A 19,411-nucleotide genomic window follows, 5' to 3' on the forward strand; every position below is an offset into this window, starting at 1 on the left:
TCTACGTTTACTGCACTGCAATTTACTGGCCATAAATTGTTGTTGTTCGATTAATCTTATAACTCGGGAGATGGACTAGGATTATAGATCATTAGAGACACATCGTTGAATGTTTATAGCGTTCGGAAGGCGTATAACTTTAGCGAGGCTTAGTAAGAACATTGTACGCGCTTATCTATGAAACGTAGATTCTAATTAGGAATAATTGAATCGAAGTTGATAGATACACTTTATTCGTCACTTGGGAAAGGGGGAATAAAACAATCTAAGTGTTCTTGGCCATTAATCGATTGGAATTCAGGAATATAAATTAAACTGTGAATGATTGTCGTGGAAACTTTGTGAAATCATTTCTCTAGATACTTTCTCTCATTATTATCTCTCAATCCGGTGATTTAATTTATTCATTGCTTCAATTAATTCGTTTAAACAAACAAATCTGATTATTGATTTTTCTGGATAAAGTCTTGGCTATTTTAATTACAAGAATTGATATACATTTTTATACACACTCCTCGTGGGATCGACACTTGTACCCAAAAGTACATTTTACTATAACTTGACATCGTGCGCTTGCGAGCAGTTAAGAAAACGCGCAACACGTTTTTGGCGTCGTTGCCGGGGAGTGTCAAATTTGAATTTATATCAGTATTGTTACCAATTAGTCTAGATTTTAATTTAGAGCTTTTATTTTTATTTCATATTGATTTAGTTTTTCATTTTTTCTGCTTGACAGTGTATGCTAAGATCGCAAAGCCGACTTGCTTATTTTTGATCCGGAGATCGAAAGAACTGCAAGAAGATTAAGAAAAGCAAGAAGAGAAGAGATCCAAGCAATGGCTGAGAACAGAGAAAATGACAGACACATCCCGCCAGAGGCTATTCCTATCAGAGATCACTTCCGACCAGTGATCAACAATCACTACTCTGGTATTGCAAGAGGGACGATCAACGCAAATAATTTTGAATTGAAGCCAGCCCTAATTAATACGGTTCAGCAAAACCAGTTTGCTGGGACTGCCACTTCTGATCCTCACGTTCACTTGAGGACATTCTTGGAGATAACTGATACGGTAAAGATTAATAATGTTCCTGATGATATTATTAGACTGCGTTTGTTTCCGTTTTCTCTCAGGGATCAAGCTAGGGGTTGGCTCCAATCGCTTCCCTTGGGAAGTATCACAACATGGCAGGAGCTGGCGACGAAATTTCTAGCAAAGTACTTTCCCCCTGCAAAGTCTGCGCAGTTGAAGATTGAGATTAGCACGTTCAGGCAAACTGATTTTGAACAATTGTATGAGGCATGGGAAAGATACAAGGAGTTGTTGAGAAAGTGCCCAAACCATGGTTTCGAAGACTGGGTGCAGATTGAATTATTCTACAACGGTCTAAATGGGCAAACAAGAGGAACAGTGGATGCTGCAGCTGGTGGCACGATTTTTGCTAAGTCTCCCGAGCAAGCATATGACTTACTTGAACAGATGACAATAAATAGCTACCAGTGGCCGTCTGAAAGGGCAGGAGTAAAAAGGACAGCTGGAGTTTATGCGGTGGATCCTATTACGTCACTCACTGCGCAGGTTTCTGCATTGACCACTCAAATAGCCGCGATGAACAAAGTGAGTACATCTGACATCGAGGGTCCATCGATGGTTACAGAGGAACTATCCACCCCTGAAGAAGCACAGTATATCAACAACAGAAATCAGGGTGGATATGGAGGATATAGAGGTAACCCTCCCCCTAACACTTATCATCCTGGATTAAGAAATCACGAAAACTTTTCTTACGCAAACAATAAAAATGTGTTGAATCCTCCACCAGGGTTCAATACATCAAAGGGGGAGGGAAAGCCTTCATTGGAAGATTTGGTAGGAACATTTGTTACTGAGTCTGGAAAAAAGATGGCGAGAACCGAGTCTCATCTGGACAACATGGAGACTCATATGGAAAATATGGGGGCCACAATGAAATCTCTGGAGACACAAATCGGACAGTTGGCCAACGCCTTGAGAGATCAGAACAGGGGTCAATTTCCTAGTAACACGGAAGTTAACCCAAAAGAACAGTGCAAGGCAGTCACTTTGAGGACTGGGAAGGAATTAGAGGTACAGAATCCCAAAGAGAGAGTGGACAGTGGGAAGACAGTTGAAGAAGGTGAAATGGAGAAATCCACGGCTGAAATCAAAGTTGAACCACCTCCAGTGTATAAGCCGACTCTACCCTACCCTCAGAGATTCAAGAAGAAGAGCTTGGATGATCAGTTTGCAAAGTTCTTGGAAATTGTCAAGAAATACACATCAACATACCATTTGCTGATGCTTTGGAGCAAATGCCGAACTATGCCAAGTTTATTAAAGATGTGATGTCTAAAAAGTGGAAGTTGCAAGAGTTTGAGACAGTGAAGCTTACTGAGGATTGTAGTGCCATCTTGCAAAAGAAATTACCACAAAAATTGAAAGATCCAGGGAGTTTTACTATTCCTTGTTTTATTGGTGGTTCTCATTGTAGTAAAGCTTTATGTGATTTAGGAGCAAGTATTAATTTGATGCCCTTTTCTATTTTCAGGAAATTGGAGCTTGGAGAAGTTAAACCAACTACTATCACCCTACAGCTTGCAGACAGAAGTCTCACATATCCACGTGGGGTCGTCGAGGATGTACTGGTAAAAGTAGATAAATTTATTTTTCCTGCTGACTTTGTGATTTTAGATATGGAAGAGGATCATGATGCTCCATTGATCTTTGGGAGACCATTCTTGGCGACTGGAAGGGCATTGATCGATGTTCATAAGGGTGAACTCACCTTGAGAGTTGGTGGTGAAGAAGTTATTTTTAACATCTATCACGCCATGAAGGGATCCAATGAGGTAAGCACTTGTAAAAGCATTAATGTTATAGACTCATGTATGTCTCTTGATTGTGTAGGAATGAGAGATCCCTTGGAGAGCTGTCTGATAGGTGCGGCAGGAACTGTCGATGAAGATAATTGGGAAGTGAAAGAGCAATTAGTGGCTCTTGACGCACTGCCAAAAGAAAAGAGAAAAGATGCACCGCATGATGAGCTGAATGTGAATGAGAAACTAGAGGTAAAACCACCTTCCCCTGATTTGAAGGAGTTGCCAAGCCACCTGTGCTATGCATTTTTAGGTGAGAAGTCGACGTATCCGGTAATTATCTCTTCCTCCCTTTCATGTGATGAAAAAGATAAATTATTGAGAGTGCTGCGAAAGTATAAAACTGCTTTAGGATGGTCGATATCTGATATTAGGGGAATTAGCCCCACTATATGCATGCATAAAATTTTGATGGAGGAGGCGTATACTCCTTATGTGGATCACCAGAGGAGGTTGAACCCAGCCATGAAAGAGGTTGTGAAGAATGAGGTACTGAAATTGTTAAATGCTGGTGTAATTTATGCTATTTCTGACAGTAGCTGGGTATCTCCTGTGCAAGTTGTACCAAAAAAGGGTGGGATGACAGTGGTCAAAAATGAAAATGATGAGTTAATATCTACTCGTACTGTAACTGGTTGGCGAGTATGTATTGATTATAGAAAGTTGAACAATGCCACACGAAAAGATCATTTTCCATTGCCTTTTATTGATCAGATGCTTGATAGACTTGCAGGTTATTGTCACTACTGTTTCTTAGATGGATATTCAGGTTATAATCGAATTGCCATAGCACCAGAAGATCAGGAGAAGACAACATTCACATGCCCCTATGGCACGTTTGCCTTTAGAAGGATGCCTTTTGGACTATGTAATGCACCTGCTACTTTTCAGAGGTGTATGATGGCCATTTTTGCAGACATGGTGGAGGACATCATGGAAGTCTTCATGGATGACTTCTCGGTATTTGGATCTTCTTTTGATCACTGTTTACATAACCTATCCCTTGTTTTGCAGAGATGCCAAGAAAAGAACCTAGTTCTTAACTGGGAGAAGTGTCACTTTATGGTCCAAGAGGGCATTGTTCTTGGACATAAAGTATCTTCTAAGGGATTAGAGGTTGACAGAGCCAAGGTGGTTGCAATTGAAAAACTCCCTCCGCCAAAGAACATCAAGGGAATAAGGAGCTTCTTAGGGCATGCCGGGTTTTATCGTAGATTTATCAAAGATTTTTCTAAGATTACTAAACCTCTATGTAATTTGATTGAAAAAGAATCCACCTTTATTTTTGATGATGATTGTCTGCAGGCATTTGAGAAGATCAAGAAAGCATTGGTGACTGCACCAATCATGATAGTGCCGGATTGGGAGCAACCCTTTGAGCTGATGTGCGATGCCAGTGATTATGCAGTGGGTGTGGTGTTGGGACAGAAACGTGATAAATTCTTCAGATCAATCTACTATGCAAGTCGTACCATGGATGCTGCACAGCAAAACTACACAACCACCGAAAAGGAGATGCTCGCAGTAGTATTCGCCTTTGACAAGTTCAGACCCTACTTGGTAGGTACAAAGGTAATAGTTTTCACTGATCATGCAGCTATCCGATACTTATTTGCCAAGAAGGATGCAAAGCCACGCTTGATAAGGTGGATCTTGTTGCTCCAAGAGTTTGATTTTGAGGTAAGGGATAGAAAAGGATGTGAAAATCAAGTGGCTGACCACCTGTCAAGACTTGAGCGAGAGGAGAAGGAAGAAGAGGGAGCTATACAAGAAACTTTTCCAGATGAGCAGCTCTTTGAGGTAAACTCTGTACTTCATTGGTTTGCTGATATTGCTAATTATTTGTCTTGTGGAACCCTTCCCCCAGATATGAGCTACCATCAGAAAAAGAAGTTTGTCCATGATATCAAGTTTTATTATTGGGATGACCCATTTGTGTACAAGAGGTGTGCTGACCAAATGATCAGGAGATGCGTAGAGGGTCTCGAAGCGCAACAAATTCTGGAGAAATGCCATTCTTCACCATATGGTGGACATTTCGGAGCATCACGAACAGCAGCTAAGGTATTACAATCTGGTTTTTACTGGCCTAGTTTGTTTAAGGATAGTTATACCTTAGTGAAATCATGTGATAGATGCCAAAGGTTAGGAAACATCTCTAGGCGTCACGAATTACCACTGACAAATGTTTTGGAAGTGGAACTTTTTGACGTTTGGGGCATAGATTTCATGGGACCTTTTCCCCCTTCCTCTGGCTATTCTTACATTCTGTTAGCTGTTGATTATGTGTCGAAATGGGTGGAAGCAGTCGCCACCAATACTAATGACTCTCATGTTGTAGCGAAATTCGTACAGAAAAACATTTTCACCAGGTTTGGAACACTGAGGGCCATCATAAGTGATGAAGGTACACATTTTTGCAATAGAATTTTCAACTCACTATTGGCCAAATACAATGTGAAGCACAAGGTGGCACTAGCATATCATCCGCAGTCAAATGGACAAGCTGAAGTATCCAACCGGGAAATTAAACAGATACTGGAAAAGACTGTCAACACAAACCGGAGGGATTGGGCATTGAAGTTGGATGATGCGCTATGGGCTTACAGAACTGCATTCAAGACGCCTATTGGGATGTCTCCCTACCGGCTTGTATTTGGAAAAGCATGCCACCTACCATTGGAGTTGGAGCATAGGGCATTTTGGGCCGTGAAGAAGTTGAATTTTGATCTGAAAGCGTCTGGCAAGGTTAGAAAGCTGCAATTGAGCGAGATGGACGAATTTCGAAATGACGCCTATGAGAATGCAAAGATCTACAAAGAACAGACCAAGAAGTGGCATGACAAGATCATAGTTCGAAGGGAGCTAAAACCAGGACAACAGGTACTGCTGTACAACTCTCGTCTGAAGTTGTTCCCTGGTAAGTTAAAGTCAAGATGTTCAGGGCCATTTGTCTTGGAAACAGTGTCCCCCTATGGAGCCGTCGAGCTAAAGTGCCATGACGGACGAACTTTCAAAGTAAATGGACAGCGAGTTAAACCCTACTATGGGACTGAAGCAAGAAATATCGACAGCTACAAGTTGATCTGATCAGACAGGGTACCGTCGGGCTGATGACGTTAAACCAAGCGCTGTGTGGGAGGCAACCCGCAGTTATTTATTTTCGCATTCGCTCTGCTTCATTACTTCATTTCAATTTCATAATTAATATTTGTAATTTTCTTTAGTCAAGTTTTTAATTTGAATCACTTTATTTTGCAGGTGTTAAAAAAAAAAAATTTGGATCTACAGACGCATGCGCGCCCAAGCGCGACATCTCGCGCAGCAGCGCGCTAAGGAACCCTTGGATTTACAGAAGCTCGCGCGCCCCAGCGCCATGTCTCGCGCGATCGCGCGCACAGCAACTTTGCACGAAGACAGTAGGTCACGCGCGATAGCGCGACTTCTCGCGCGCTCGCGCGTGACCTTTATCACCCATTTACAGAAGCTCGCGCGCGGTAGCGCGACATCTCGCGCGAACGCGCGTCTTCAATTATTGCTGACAGACCCGAGGACAACGCGCGATAGCGCGACTTTTCGCGCGCCCGCGCGACGCGTTCGACCTCACCACTTTAAATACCCCTCCTCACGATTTCTACCCTAATTTCTTCTCTCCCTCACCACTCAACCGCCTCCCCCTCACAAATCCACTCTCCTTCTCAAATCAAACTCCTCCCCCACTCACAAATTTTCATTCCAACACCACCATCTACTTACCTCTCCACCTCCCTCACACCTCAACACCACAAACACTCCTCCTTCAACACACCCAACCACCACAAGCAACCACCACTAGCGCCGCCGCCGTCCTCCCAACGCGCCGCCCCTCTGCCGCCGCCACTCCTCAGCCGCCGCCTCCGCCACGCCGGTGTTCTCTCTAGTCGTTTTCTTCAAGTAAGGGTACCGCTCCTTCCACAATATTATTGTTTGGGGATAAATTTCAGAATTCTAGCTGTGTTGGTGGAATTGTGCTCTCGATTTGTTGATTATTATTGTTGATACCAAGTGATAATTATGGCACCTCGTAAAAAATCAAAGGATGGGGCTTCCTCCTCTCGTTCCTACGATGCGAACAAATTTTGGAACGAGGAAGCCTTTCGGGTATATGAGAGCACCTTGTCTAGGACGATTATTCCAGAAAGAGGGCTAGATATGACATACCCCGACTGTGCATTCATTAGAGAGGTCGGGCGACGAGGGTGGATGGATATAGCCCAGTCTCCGCCAGACGCTGTGATATCCGTAGTCCATGAATTTTATGCGAATTTGAGAATCAAACATGAAGAATACGGAGTTTTGGTGCGAGGGCAACTCGTCTACTTTGATTCGGCCACTATTAATGCAATTTACAATCTGCCGGATTTTGAAAGTGACGGGTACACTGAGTTGATCACGGGGGCTATGAACTACGATGATATTATCAGCACCTTAGGCATCGAGGGTGCAGAGTGGCGATTGAATCAGGGCTCCCCAGTCACTTTGAAAAAATCTGATTTACGCCGTAAACCACGTTGTTGGGCATCTTTTATTCTATCACGGATCATGCCCTCCTCCCATCAGACTGAAATTACAAAAGACAAAGTGGCGTTGATTTACGCCATCATGACTGGGAGGACCGTGGATTTGGGGAAGCTTATTAACAGTTATATCATGCGTGCTGGTACAGGACTTATGACCGTCAGCCTCCCTTGCCCACATACTATCACTGCATTATGTCTTTATGCCGGTGTGCAGTGGGGCGCCGATGAACAGGTCTTGAAAGCAAAGAGCCCAATCACAGTATTTGATGTAGAGCGTTCGCGCTTTGGAGACGAAATAGAACGGCAACAGGCTAGGGCAGCCTATAATAGGAGGGCCAGAGCACGCCAGCCACCACCACCACCATCAATCCCTCGATCAAGTTTGGGAGATCGCATGTTCCGACTGGAACAGGATATGCGGGTCGAGCGCCGACAGCAGGCCGAACACCGACAGACTACTAGTACTTTCATGTCTTACATGATGGATTTCACATCGGCACTTGCCCAGCGGTTCCCACCTGGACCCGAGGATGCTCCTTACCCACCACAACCAGCCTGGCCACCACAGTACCCACAGCCGATGGATGATGATGATGAAGGATCTGGGGATGATGATTCGAGCCCTGAGTTCTGACACTCGGGTGCGAGGTATGTGTTGTCATGTTTTTCATTTCTATACATTGAGGACAATGCATACTTTAAGTTTGGGGGGTAACAAATTGCTTGTTGGAATTTTTATGATTTTTTTTTATTTTGCTCAGTAGTTAATTTAGTTTCTATTTACTTTTTGCATTCTATATTTGTTAGGTAGAGTCATGGATAAGTAAAATGTGGGACCGATGATGAAAACTGAATTGCGATCCTGAAATTTATATGTGTTCATGATAACTTAGGAGTCACAATTATTTTGCACTGTCGTGTTTGTTGATATTATCGTTGTTTAGAGACAAGTTGCATGCCTGTGATGCTAAACAGATGAGGGAGATCTGATTATTGGTAATTCTTGCATGACATTGATTGACACTGTTGCAATCATAGGAATGAGCTAGGCAATTGTTCGCAATATCCTTGGGCCTGTGTTCTGTGCTTATTGTCAATTGTAGCCCTTTGAGCTTCAAGTTAATTGAGATGCTTAAATTTTCTTCGTGTACCTATTTCATATATCATTTTTATTGAAAATTGCATGTGATTGGTGTGTATGAGTTGACTAATGGATTGACGGAAGTCTAGAACTTGTTTGAACACTTTTCGAGGCGAAATACGGATAATATGTGACATATGAATGATTTAGGCGATCTTTGAAACCGTTGAGCCTTCGAGCCTACCAAATGAACATAAAATATCCCTAGTGTCCCATTTTGAGCTTACTAAAAAAATCAAGTGGTGTGTGTCAATGACATACAATCAACCCCCACTTGTATCTATTCTACATCCCACAACAACTACCTAATGAAGCCGATACACTTATTTTCCTACCTGATTTTGAGAGAAAGAAATTCATTGGTGGTGTAGTGATTCAAAAGCTCCTTGAAAAGAGAAAAACAAAAAAAAATTTGAAGTGAGCAAAGAGGGAGTTGAAAATAGACAAAAAGAAAGAGAAAAAGTTCAATCAAAGAAAAATATAAGGGAGATGAAAGATATGAATGAAAAGAAAACAATAAGTGGATGGTGAATGAAAAAGAAAATGAAAAAGAGTGAAATTGATGAAGAGTTGATTATTTCTCTCAAATTTTGAATTTCATACCTTTTATTGTAGCCGTGAGCCGTGGCCTAACGTTACAAGCCTACAAGACCTATTAACCTTGTCACATTTATCCAATATACTAGTGGAGAAAAGTTGTTCAAGTTAAGCCTATGGATACCTGAAACTCATTTTCAACAAGTATAGACCTTAATCACTTGCTTGCAAGCATCTCATTTTGTGATTTCATCTTTGGCATACTTGTGTTGATCATCTTTCAAGCTAAATAATCACCGAAAAAGTCCTATGTGATCTGTGAATGCAAATGTTTATGTTGATGATGTGAAAGTTGAACTGAACTGAGGATTTCTTGATTCTGTAAGGCAAAGGGGCATTACAACTTTATTTGAGCATTCGATGGGGTAAACAAACATTGACATAACACACACACACGTGACTCTTGGGAAATCGTGAATTACATGAAATTAGATGAATCGGAGGTCATTATCACTTTTTTGCACATCCATGACTTTAGTAGTTTGCGTATTTTTATTCCTTCTTTATTAGCTTTTCTTATATTTTGCTCGGGACTAGCAAAAATTCAAGTTTGGGGGGTTTGATAAGTGCAAGATTTGCACTTAATTTACATTTAAATCCATTTTGAATTATGCTTGTTTCGAACAGAATTATGCGTTTTTTGGTTTGTTTATGTTGTCATTTCAGAAATGGAGAAAATAGCGAACACGAAGCCAAGTGGACTAAGAAGCGCACGACCACGAGCACGTCACTGGACAGGAGCTTGCGCGCCCTAGCGCCACTTCACGCGCACCCGCGCGCACACCCATACTTGTGCAAGAAACAGAGATGCGCGCGCGATCGCGCCAACTTCCGCGTAGCCGCGCGCACAATGACACCCTTTCGGACAGAAGCTAGCGCGCCACCGCGCGATCTTACGTGCACCTGCGCGCGCACACAGAAGCTTGCGCGCGTCCGCGCGAGTTCATGCGCCACCGCGCGCATACACCTGAGAGGAGCACGCCATCGCGCGACTTCATGCGCAACCGCGCGCGAGCCAACACACAGCAGATGGCAGATGCTTGCGCGCCTCCGCGCCACATTTCGCGCCACCGCGCGCACGCCGCGTCCAGAAAAGGTATAAATGCGCGAATCGTCTAGGTCAGAAGGGATCGGCCGCCGAAGAGAGAAAACACACGAAAATCAGCCGTCCAGGGAGAAAAAGACGCAAGAAACGGAGCGCCTACAGGAGATAGAGATTCAGAGTGCGAAGAACCATCGCAAATACGAAGAACGACGGATCTGGGGACAGAGACGACACTTCGATTTGTTATCTTTTCCTTTGTTTCTTTATTTTATTGCGTAGAAATGTCTAGAATCACAAACATGTCTTGTTTTCTCTTGGATTTCGTGATGAACTAAATTCTCATTCTAGAGAATGACGTAACTCTGTTGATACGATGATTTCACACCGTTGCTTATGTGATTGAATTCCGCTTTCGTTTAATTGTGTTCTCTACGTTTACTGCACTGCAATTTACTGGCCATAAATTGTTGTTGTTCGATTAATCTTATAACTCGGGAGATGGACTAGGATTATAGATCATTAGAGACACATCGTTGAATGTTTATAGCGTTCGGAAGGCGTATAACTTTAGCGAGGTTTAGTAAGAACATTGTACGCGCTTATCTATGAAATGTAGATTCTAATTAGGAATAATTGAATCGAAGTTGATAGATACACTTTATTCGTCACTTGGGAAAGGGGGAATAAAACAATCTAAGTGTTCTTGGCCATTAATCGATTGGAATTCAGGAATATAAATTAAACTGTGAATGATTGTCGTGGAAACTTTGTGAAATCATTTCTCTAGATACTTTCTCTCATTATTATCTCTCAATCCGGTGATTTAATTTATTCATTGCTTCAATTAATTCGTTTAAACAAACAAATCTGATTATTGATTTTTCTGGATAAAGTCTTGGCTATTTTAATTACAAGAATTGATATACATTTTTATACACACTCCTCGTGGGATCGACACTTGTACCCAAAAGTACATTTTACTATAACTTGACATCGTGCACTTGCGAGCAGTTAAGAAAACGCGCAACACATATGCAATCACCCTTCCCTCTTGCATGAGTACACATCCTAAACCTTCTTTGGATGCATCACTGTAGACGGTGTAGTCCTTACCTTCCATAGGTAATACTAGCACTGGTGTGGATGTAAGCTTCTTCTTCAAAGTCTCGAAGCTTTGCTCACATTTTTCACTCCATTGAAACTCAGAGTTCTTTTGTGTGAGCTTGGTGAGGGGTGTGGCTATTGAAGAGAATCCTTCAACAAATTTTCGATAATAGCCTGCTAATCCCAAGAAGCTTCGTATCTCTGTCACATTCTTTGGTCTAGGCCAATCCGAGATTGCCTCTACTTTCTTAGGGTCCACAGATACTCCTGCTGCTGATATTATGTGTCCCAAGAATGCGACGCTCTCTAGCCAGAATTCGTATTTCTTGAATTTGGCGTATAGTTCTTTTTCTCTCAGCTTCTGTAGGGTGAGACGAAGATGTTCTTTGTGGTCTTCTACACTTGACGAATATACTAGAATATCGTCGATGAATACCACAACAAACTTGTCTAGAAATGGCTTGAACACTCTGTTCATGAGATCCATGAATACTGTCGGAGCGTTTGTTAACCCGAACGGCATCACCGTGAACTCATAGTGTCCATACCTTGTTCTGAAGGCTGTCTTCGGAATATCGTCCGTCTTGACCTTGAGTTGGTGGTAGCCTGACCTTAAGTCGAGCTTGGAAAAGACCGAAGCTCCCTTGAGTTGGCCAAACAAGTCATCTATTCTTGGAAGCGGATACTTGTTTTTGATTGTGATCTTATTCAGCTCTCTGTAATCGATACACATCCTCATGCTTCCGTCCTTCTTCTTTACAAATAAGAAAGGAGCTCCCCACGGAGATGCGCTTGGTCGGATTTGCTTCTTGTCCAACAACTCTTGAAGTTGCTCTTTGAGTTCTTTTAACTCTGCTGGAGCCATTCAGTATGGTGCTTTTGAGATTGGTGCAGCATTGGGCACTAAATTAATCTCAAATTCCACCTCGCAGTCAGGAAGTTCGCCAGGGAGTTCGTCAGGAAAGACATCCGGAAACTCTTGTACTACTGGAATCTCTTCTAGTGTCAGTGTGGTTCCTTTCTTTACCTCACTTAGCATAGCTAGGTAAAATTCTTCTCCACTTTTCATGGCTTTCCAAGTTTGAGAAGCAGAAAGAAGAGTCTTTCGTTCTTTGGTCTTGCCATGAAATAAAAGTTTCTCTTGGTATGGAGTTTGGATGGTTACCGTCTTTCCATGACAGTCTACTAAAGCATGATTCTTGGCTAACCAATCCATTCCAAGAATTACGTCGAATTCCACCATGTTTAGTTGAATCGGGTTTGCCTTGAAATTCTGATTTTCTATGAGAACACCAATATTCCGATATAGAGTGCGAGTTTCTAAAATTCGATTAGCAGGAGTTGCTACTCTATATGGTTCTTCTAAGTTATCAGGCTTAGCTCCTAACTTCTTGAAAAATCTCTTAGACATGAATGAATGCGTAGCACCACAATCAAATAACACATAAGCAGGTATATTATTGATTAGAATGGTACCAGCTACGACATCATTCGAGTTGTCCGCCTCCTCTGAGAAGCAGAAAGAAGAGTCTTTCGTTCTTTGGTCTTGCCATGAAATAAAAGTTTCTCTTGGTATGGAGTTTGGATGGTTACCGTCTTTCCATGACAGTCTACTAAAGCATGATTCTTGGCTAACCAATCCATTCCAAGAATTACGTCGAATTCCACCATGTTTAGTTGAATCGGGTTTGCCTTGAAATTCTGATTTTCTATGAGAACACCAATATTCCGATATAGAGTGCGAGTTTCTAAAATTCGATTAGCAGGAGTTGCTACTCTATATGGTTCTTCTAAGTTATCAGGCTTAGCTCCTAACTTCTTGGAAAATCTCTTAGACATGAATGAATGCGTAGCACCACAATCAAATAACACATAAGCAGGTATATTATTGATTAGAATGGTACCAGCTACGACATCATTCGAGTTGTCCGCCTCCTCTTGGGTGATAGCATAAACTCGAGCATTTGGCTTGTTCTCTTTAGGCTTGTTTGAAGTTGTTTCTCCTGCTAGTCCGTTCCTTAGATCTGGAAGAGGACATTGAGCAATGCGATGGTCCATCTTTCCACAACGGAAACAAGCTCCAGAATTCCTACGACATTCATCAGTGTGTGTGAATCCACAAGTTTGGCACTTGACTCCTTCTTTGTTTGATTGAGAAGAAGTGGTTCTTTTGGATGGAGCACTGGTAAATTGGTTGTTTACAAACCTAGGCCTCTTGAATTGCTGGTCCGATTGGTACTGGCTTGGCTGAGGACGTTTGAGTTTGTTCTCGCCTTCACGCCTCTTGATGTCATTCTCAGCCCTGATGGCAGCTCCCATCAATTCATCAAAACTATTGGGCTCGATAACGGCAAGGGCAGATTGAATACGGCTGTTCAATCCCTTCTTGAAGCGATGCATCTTCAAGGCTTCGTCTCCCATGATGTTTGGGGAGTAAGTTCCCAACGAGTGGAACTTGGATGAATACTCCACCACTGTCATGTTTGGATCTTGAACCAAGCTTTCAAATTCTGACAGCTTCTGCACTCGAACTGCTGTTGGAAAGTACTGCCTCAGAAATGCCTCTCGGAACCTTTGTCAGGTGATAGGTCCCGCCTCTAACATAGCTGGTGAGACTCCTTCCCACCATTTAGCAGCTTTATCCACAAGAAAAGGTGTAATCACATCTACTCAGATCCTTTGTGGAACCTCAAGTAGTCGAAGATGATTTTTCACCTCTTTCATCCAATTCTGTCCGACCTCTGGATCGGTGCTTCCATCGAAGTTAGGGACTCTTGCTCTTCGAAGAGCCTCATATTGCTGCTTAGTCCCATTCTGAGCTGGAGGTGGTGGCGGTGGTTGATTAGCATTAGGGTTCAATAACCCTTGTAGCGTAGTTGCCACGATTGTGGCTATAGCCATCAAGTCCACCTGACTGAGGCCAATTGCTGGTGGTGGTTGTGGTGGTTGTTGCTGTTGCGCATCCTCATCGTTGAGGTTATTGTTGCGGTTATTGTAACGAGGATTGAAGTTGTTTCTCACTGGTCTTCCGTCCATATCCTACAATTATGAAAGTTCTAAGATTTTTGGCAGAATATGAACTAAACGAAAGAAACACAATGTTTAAGTAATTGCTCGAGAACTAAATATGAAACCAATTGATATAAAGAAATTTTATTGATTTCCCAAGAAGTTTCAATTACAACGAAACATCGAAATTGAAAACAGAATGAAATTGGAACAAGTGCTATTACAAAAAGCTACTACTGAATGTCTAATCTATCACTTCTTCTACTCCCAAATCCATAGGATCCTCTTCAAATTCATCTTCATGGTTGGCGATCACTGTTTCCAGATGCTCAATATGACCATGCAGAACTGCATTCTGGTCACTAAGAAATTCCCTAGTATCCTGCAGCACTTGAATCTGAGCATCAGTCTGTGCACTATACTGATTATGTTGGTGCACTAGTTGGTGATTTTGATCCTTAAGAACTTGGATCTTCTCAATTAAGTCATCATGTAACTCAATGAATTCGGCAACAGTCTCTTGAGAGGTCTCAAACTCTTCTTGAGTCTTCCTATTCCTCTCTTCTGCTTCATGCAGATAGTGAGCGTAACGTTGGACATCACCTCTCAAGTGTTCCGTTCGACGCTCTAATTCATCTTTTTCCATCTCTAGACAGTAGTTATGTTCTTTTAGTTTCTCTAGCTTCCTCTCTAAGCTCTTAATGTAGTTACTCTGGTCAGTCATATCCTACATCCAAAACATGAGAGTAAAGGTTCAGAATTGATATCAAGAATATGGATCAAGTTATAGACAAGTACTGGAATGAATAGAATCAGTAAGTCTATAATATTCAATAGCAGAAAATAGCTCCAAAAATTTTCGGTCTCAGAATTGTGTGAAAATTTTATTAAAAATCCTTCACATCAAGAACATGAATGGTACCAAATTTGGTGTAAAAATATTGAGCCGTTTGAAAATGAAAATTCCTAAAAGTTTCAAAATTTTGGAAAATTTTACGGAAATGTGATATCACTATCTTAAAGATGGATTTTGGGGTTTGTCGGCGGTGCTAGAACGATTGAATGGTTCTAGATTAGGTTCTCCTCGTCGAGAGCTTTCCAACGCCTACTCATAATAGTAAAAATTCCTCCTAGATCAAAAGTTATGGCCGTTTGAAGTTTGTGTGAAAAACACCTCAACTTCCATGCCCTTTGTAAGGTCTACTGCATGCTCCTGCTGGAATTCCCTATCTACTGCAACTCTGGTGCTACTGCAAGCAGTCTGTTGCTTTTCCTCTGCTGTTTTCCAGCACTATTAGAACCAGTCTGCTGCATTTCGACTCTACTGACCCAGTCTTCTGCATTCAGACCTACTGGTTCTTTCTACTGGTTTCCTTCTACTGTTTTCAAGTCTGATGTTTTCCAGCACTATTAGAATCAGTCAGCTGGCTTCAGCTCTACTGATTTCTATCTGCTGGTTCTGATCCCAGATTACTGGTTTTGATGCTACTGTTTTACAGTCATCTACTGATTTCGGTCTACTGTCTTTGGCCTACTGAATTTTTTTTTTACTCGTTTCAGTAGTCTATTACAGTAGCTTATTTTCAGTAGTCTATTTCAGTAACCTTCAGAACTTATTCTCAGAAGTCTATAAGAACTTATTATTTCTAGTTCCTCCTCCCCAGATTATTGAACCCGGTTTCGCTCTGATATCACTTCAATGTCACGCCCCGGGACAGGAGTTAGTTGACACCGGCGTTGCTCTCAAATTTACATTCGAAAACAACAAGCTTCAGAAGTACAGAATTTCAGAACCCAGCCTTTTATTCATAATACGAAATAATTCATGACTGTTACAACTCAAATCGCTAATGTTTTACAGCAGAAATTTAAAACCAAATATTACAGTATCTTAACAGATGCAGCGGAATAAACATAAACTAGAACTAATAAACAACTGTCTTTATCACCAGCCCCAGAAATGAATCTGCTCTTCTTCCTCTAACTTTTCCTCCTCGCTTTTATCTGAGATGGGTTTAGTGGGTGAGTGATATGGTTGTCACTCAGTAAGCAGGGGCGGGAATAACTCCAGTTTTCGAAATGGTTTTCAACAGAAACAGTAATACAATAATATACAGAAACTTGTATTTTCATAACAGAATCAGAATTCAGAATTTACAGGTTTCAGAACAGAAATCAGAATTAGTAAGCACTGAGCACGTTAATGAATTTCATGGCTAACCTGATATCAGTACCCTATATGTTCTCTCCTCTAAGGGGTTAGGCCAGAATCAGAATCAGAATTCAGAAATGTTCAGAATATATATTCCTACCATTAATTCACTAGAGAGTTTCAGTGCTTCAAAATCATATATCAGAAATCAAACATACAGAAACTGATCTTTAAAACAGAATTATCAAACGGATTTCAAGATATTTATACATAAGCCCACTTACCGTGATTTGCTATAAATTCTCGGTTGAAGTCTACTGGAATTTGGCTGCTCTCGCTACTGGATTTTGCTGCTTGACAAATGCACTATCTCTTAACTCGAAATTTAAGTGATATTCTCAAATCTTGTGTAATCCATTTCAAAGATTTGAGGGTGTTATTTATAGGCCAAAATCTGACTGTTAGCTTCCCTATTAATGACTACAATCTGCCATTAACAACCTTTATTCCATGTAATCCTTCAGTTACAAGTCTAAGCTGAATCAGTAACTGTCTGCTGGAATTCGCTCTTCTGTCTGCTGGATTCTAATCTGCTGGATTTTGGTCTGCTGGAAAATGTCATCTTCTGAAATATTAGTTGCTGCTGATATTATGCTATCTGCTGCTACTGCTGGAATTTCAGATTCTCACATAGTGCCTAATTGATAAACATATTATTTATTATTTTTTATTTTTTGTATAAGCTGAATATTTTTGCTGGTTTTGAATTTTCTTTGTGCTTTTTTCTGAAAAGCTGAAAGATACATGTTGCAAACAAAGTATTTGTATAAATGTCATACTCAATCAATGAATCATATCTACTCGCCCACATCTTCATCTGGTTCGTTTTTAATAATGAATAAGTTTATATTCTACGAAATATTATGTTGAGTGATATGAGTGATCTTATTAGTTTGTTCGTTTTGATCTTGCAGGTGATAATGAAATTAAGGGACCCGGTCTATTCTCGGATTTCTGCAAGAACGCAAAAGGTTTGATTTATTAATTCCGACTTTATTTTTTCAACAATAAAATTTCTATATTGGAGGATGTGTATCATTTTTTCAGCATTATTATTATTTGGTTTCTTTACCTTGATGCAATTGTAGCTTTGATAACTATAAATATTAATTTACATGATCTATATACTTGTTGTTATGATTATGTACTCTAATTGATATGAAAGAAACATGAGATCAAGTTCATGCTTCATATCAACATCAAATGGAAAGATGAATGCTGAATTAACTGGGTTTTGATGTGGGAAACTTGGTTTATATTTTCTTGGGGCAAGGGGAGAAGAATGAGTTTTTTAATGGCGGGAAGTTTAGTCAGTGGGATGCTAGGTTTAGTGCGTGTGGATTAGTATCCATTCTAGATTTGATGTTCTATTTTAAAGTTGTGAACCGTAATCAATGATTATTTTATGGTCTTCCTGAACCGGTCAGTTTATTTGTTTATCATCGTAGATTATGTTACTGAAACATTGTCTATAGTATTCATGTTTGTTGATCGATTATTAGTCATGTAGCTTGATTGTTTTTTTTTCAGATTAAAGCTTACAGTGAAAAGGCATCAACACATTGTTTGGAGCTTAAGGTTTTGACTTTTTCGGGTGGGATTTCAGTTTTTCATGGGTAAAACTCGAGAAACATGGATAGTTTCATAGGCAACACCGAATAATCCTTTTTTTTTAATGCTCATGAGAATATTTCACCAGAATCTGATTTTGAATCAGATTTTTGAATTACAGTAATAAACTTGACCTAAGCATGGATTTACAAATTTATAATTTCCATTGTTCTATCTATTTAATTTGTTTATTTCTATTTCAACTAAAACAAAACATAGTTTGTGTATTCCATAAATGATTTAATTCTGCTACTATTGCTAGAATTACTATTCTTCATTTTTGTATAGTCAGTTACTTAAAATATTTTGGTTTTTTCTGGCATATAAAAAGAGTTTGTCAATTCCTATTTTAATTGCAATGTATTTACCAAAATTTTTGCAGTAGTTTACATGTTGTGATTTCATATCAATTTGTTTATATAACGTTTTAATAGATTGTTCTAATTATTTTGTATGTTTATGTACTTGAGTATGATTCTATAAAAATGAATATTTTCTTCTTAACCTTAAAATAGAGATGGTTTAACTTATGCATAAAAAATACTAAAATATAAATAAATCTTTAATTGTTTTTTTAACAATTTGTTAGGTGAGATGATATCATGGTTTCAAAAAAATATTATTTTTTTATGATCAAAACCTATATCATTTAAGGTAACAAAATGAGTTTGACATATTTATTTAAGCTTTGAAATCTATTACCTTCAATATTCAAGTACAAAATGTTTTAATGTCATAATGTTGTAATATCATGAATGTTTAATATATTAGCTTCATATATTCATGACACACGCAACGCGTGTGTCTCGGTGACTAGTATATATTTATGTATGTATAATTCAGTTTGTTGGTAAGGCACCAGTAATTCGGACTCGTATATTTGGTGGGTTTACACGCCAATTGGCGTCACGCGCGCGTTCCTAATTTCAGTTATTCCCCTAAAATCTCATCCTAGGGAAAGGGAAAAAAAACCCTAACACAGCACATCACTAACGAATCAAGCAGCAACTCAATGTCGATTTTCATGTGTACTTCGTTTTATGAAGTGATTCCAACAGTGAGTTGGCTCTTTTTCCTAGATTTTCTTCAGTCAATTTTTCTTTTCTCGCATCTTCAACTGATGTTCTTGTTGGTGTACCCACATATTTTCACAGTTGGATGATGTTCGGCTAGAAATCTCCAATTGTGAGGTCCAAAATTAAGTCGACGTAATCCAACTGCATGCAAATCTAGAAAT

The 19,411-nt window shown here is 40.3% G+C and overlaps 1 protein-coding gene across 3 annotated transcripts in view; it reads left to right on the top strand.

Annotated features, from left to right (window-relative positions):
* The window catches only part of LOC140841131 (uncharacterized), a 25,895-nt gene extending 7,478 nt beyond the window's left edge, over positions 1-18,417 (top strand). The window contains exon 2 of one of the 3 annotated variants that reach the window (XR_012120106.1): positions 17,186-17,337. The gene's annotated coding sequence lies outside the window, so the exon portion shown is untranslated. Of the gene's footprint in view, positions 1-17,185; positions 17,439-18,100 lie in introns of those variants that run through there. The other 2 variants (XM_073208336.1, XM_073208335.1) reach the window with 2 other exon arrangements.
* The last annotated feature ends 994 nt before the right edge of the window (positions 18,418-19,411 follow it).

The sequence above is a fragment of the Primulina eburnea genome, chromosome 9, assembly GCF_022965805.1.
Source record: "Primulina eburnea isolate SZY01 chromosome 9, ASM2296580v1, whole genome shotgun sequence".
Classification (NCBI taxonomy): domain Eukaryota; kingdom Viridiplantae; phylum Streptophyta; class Magnoliopsida; order Lamiales; family Gesneriaceae; genus Primulina; species Primulina eburnea.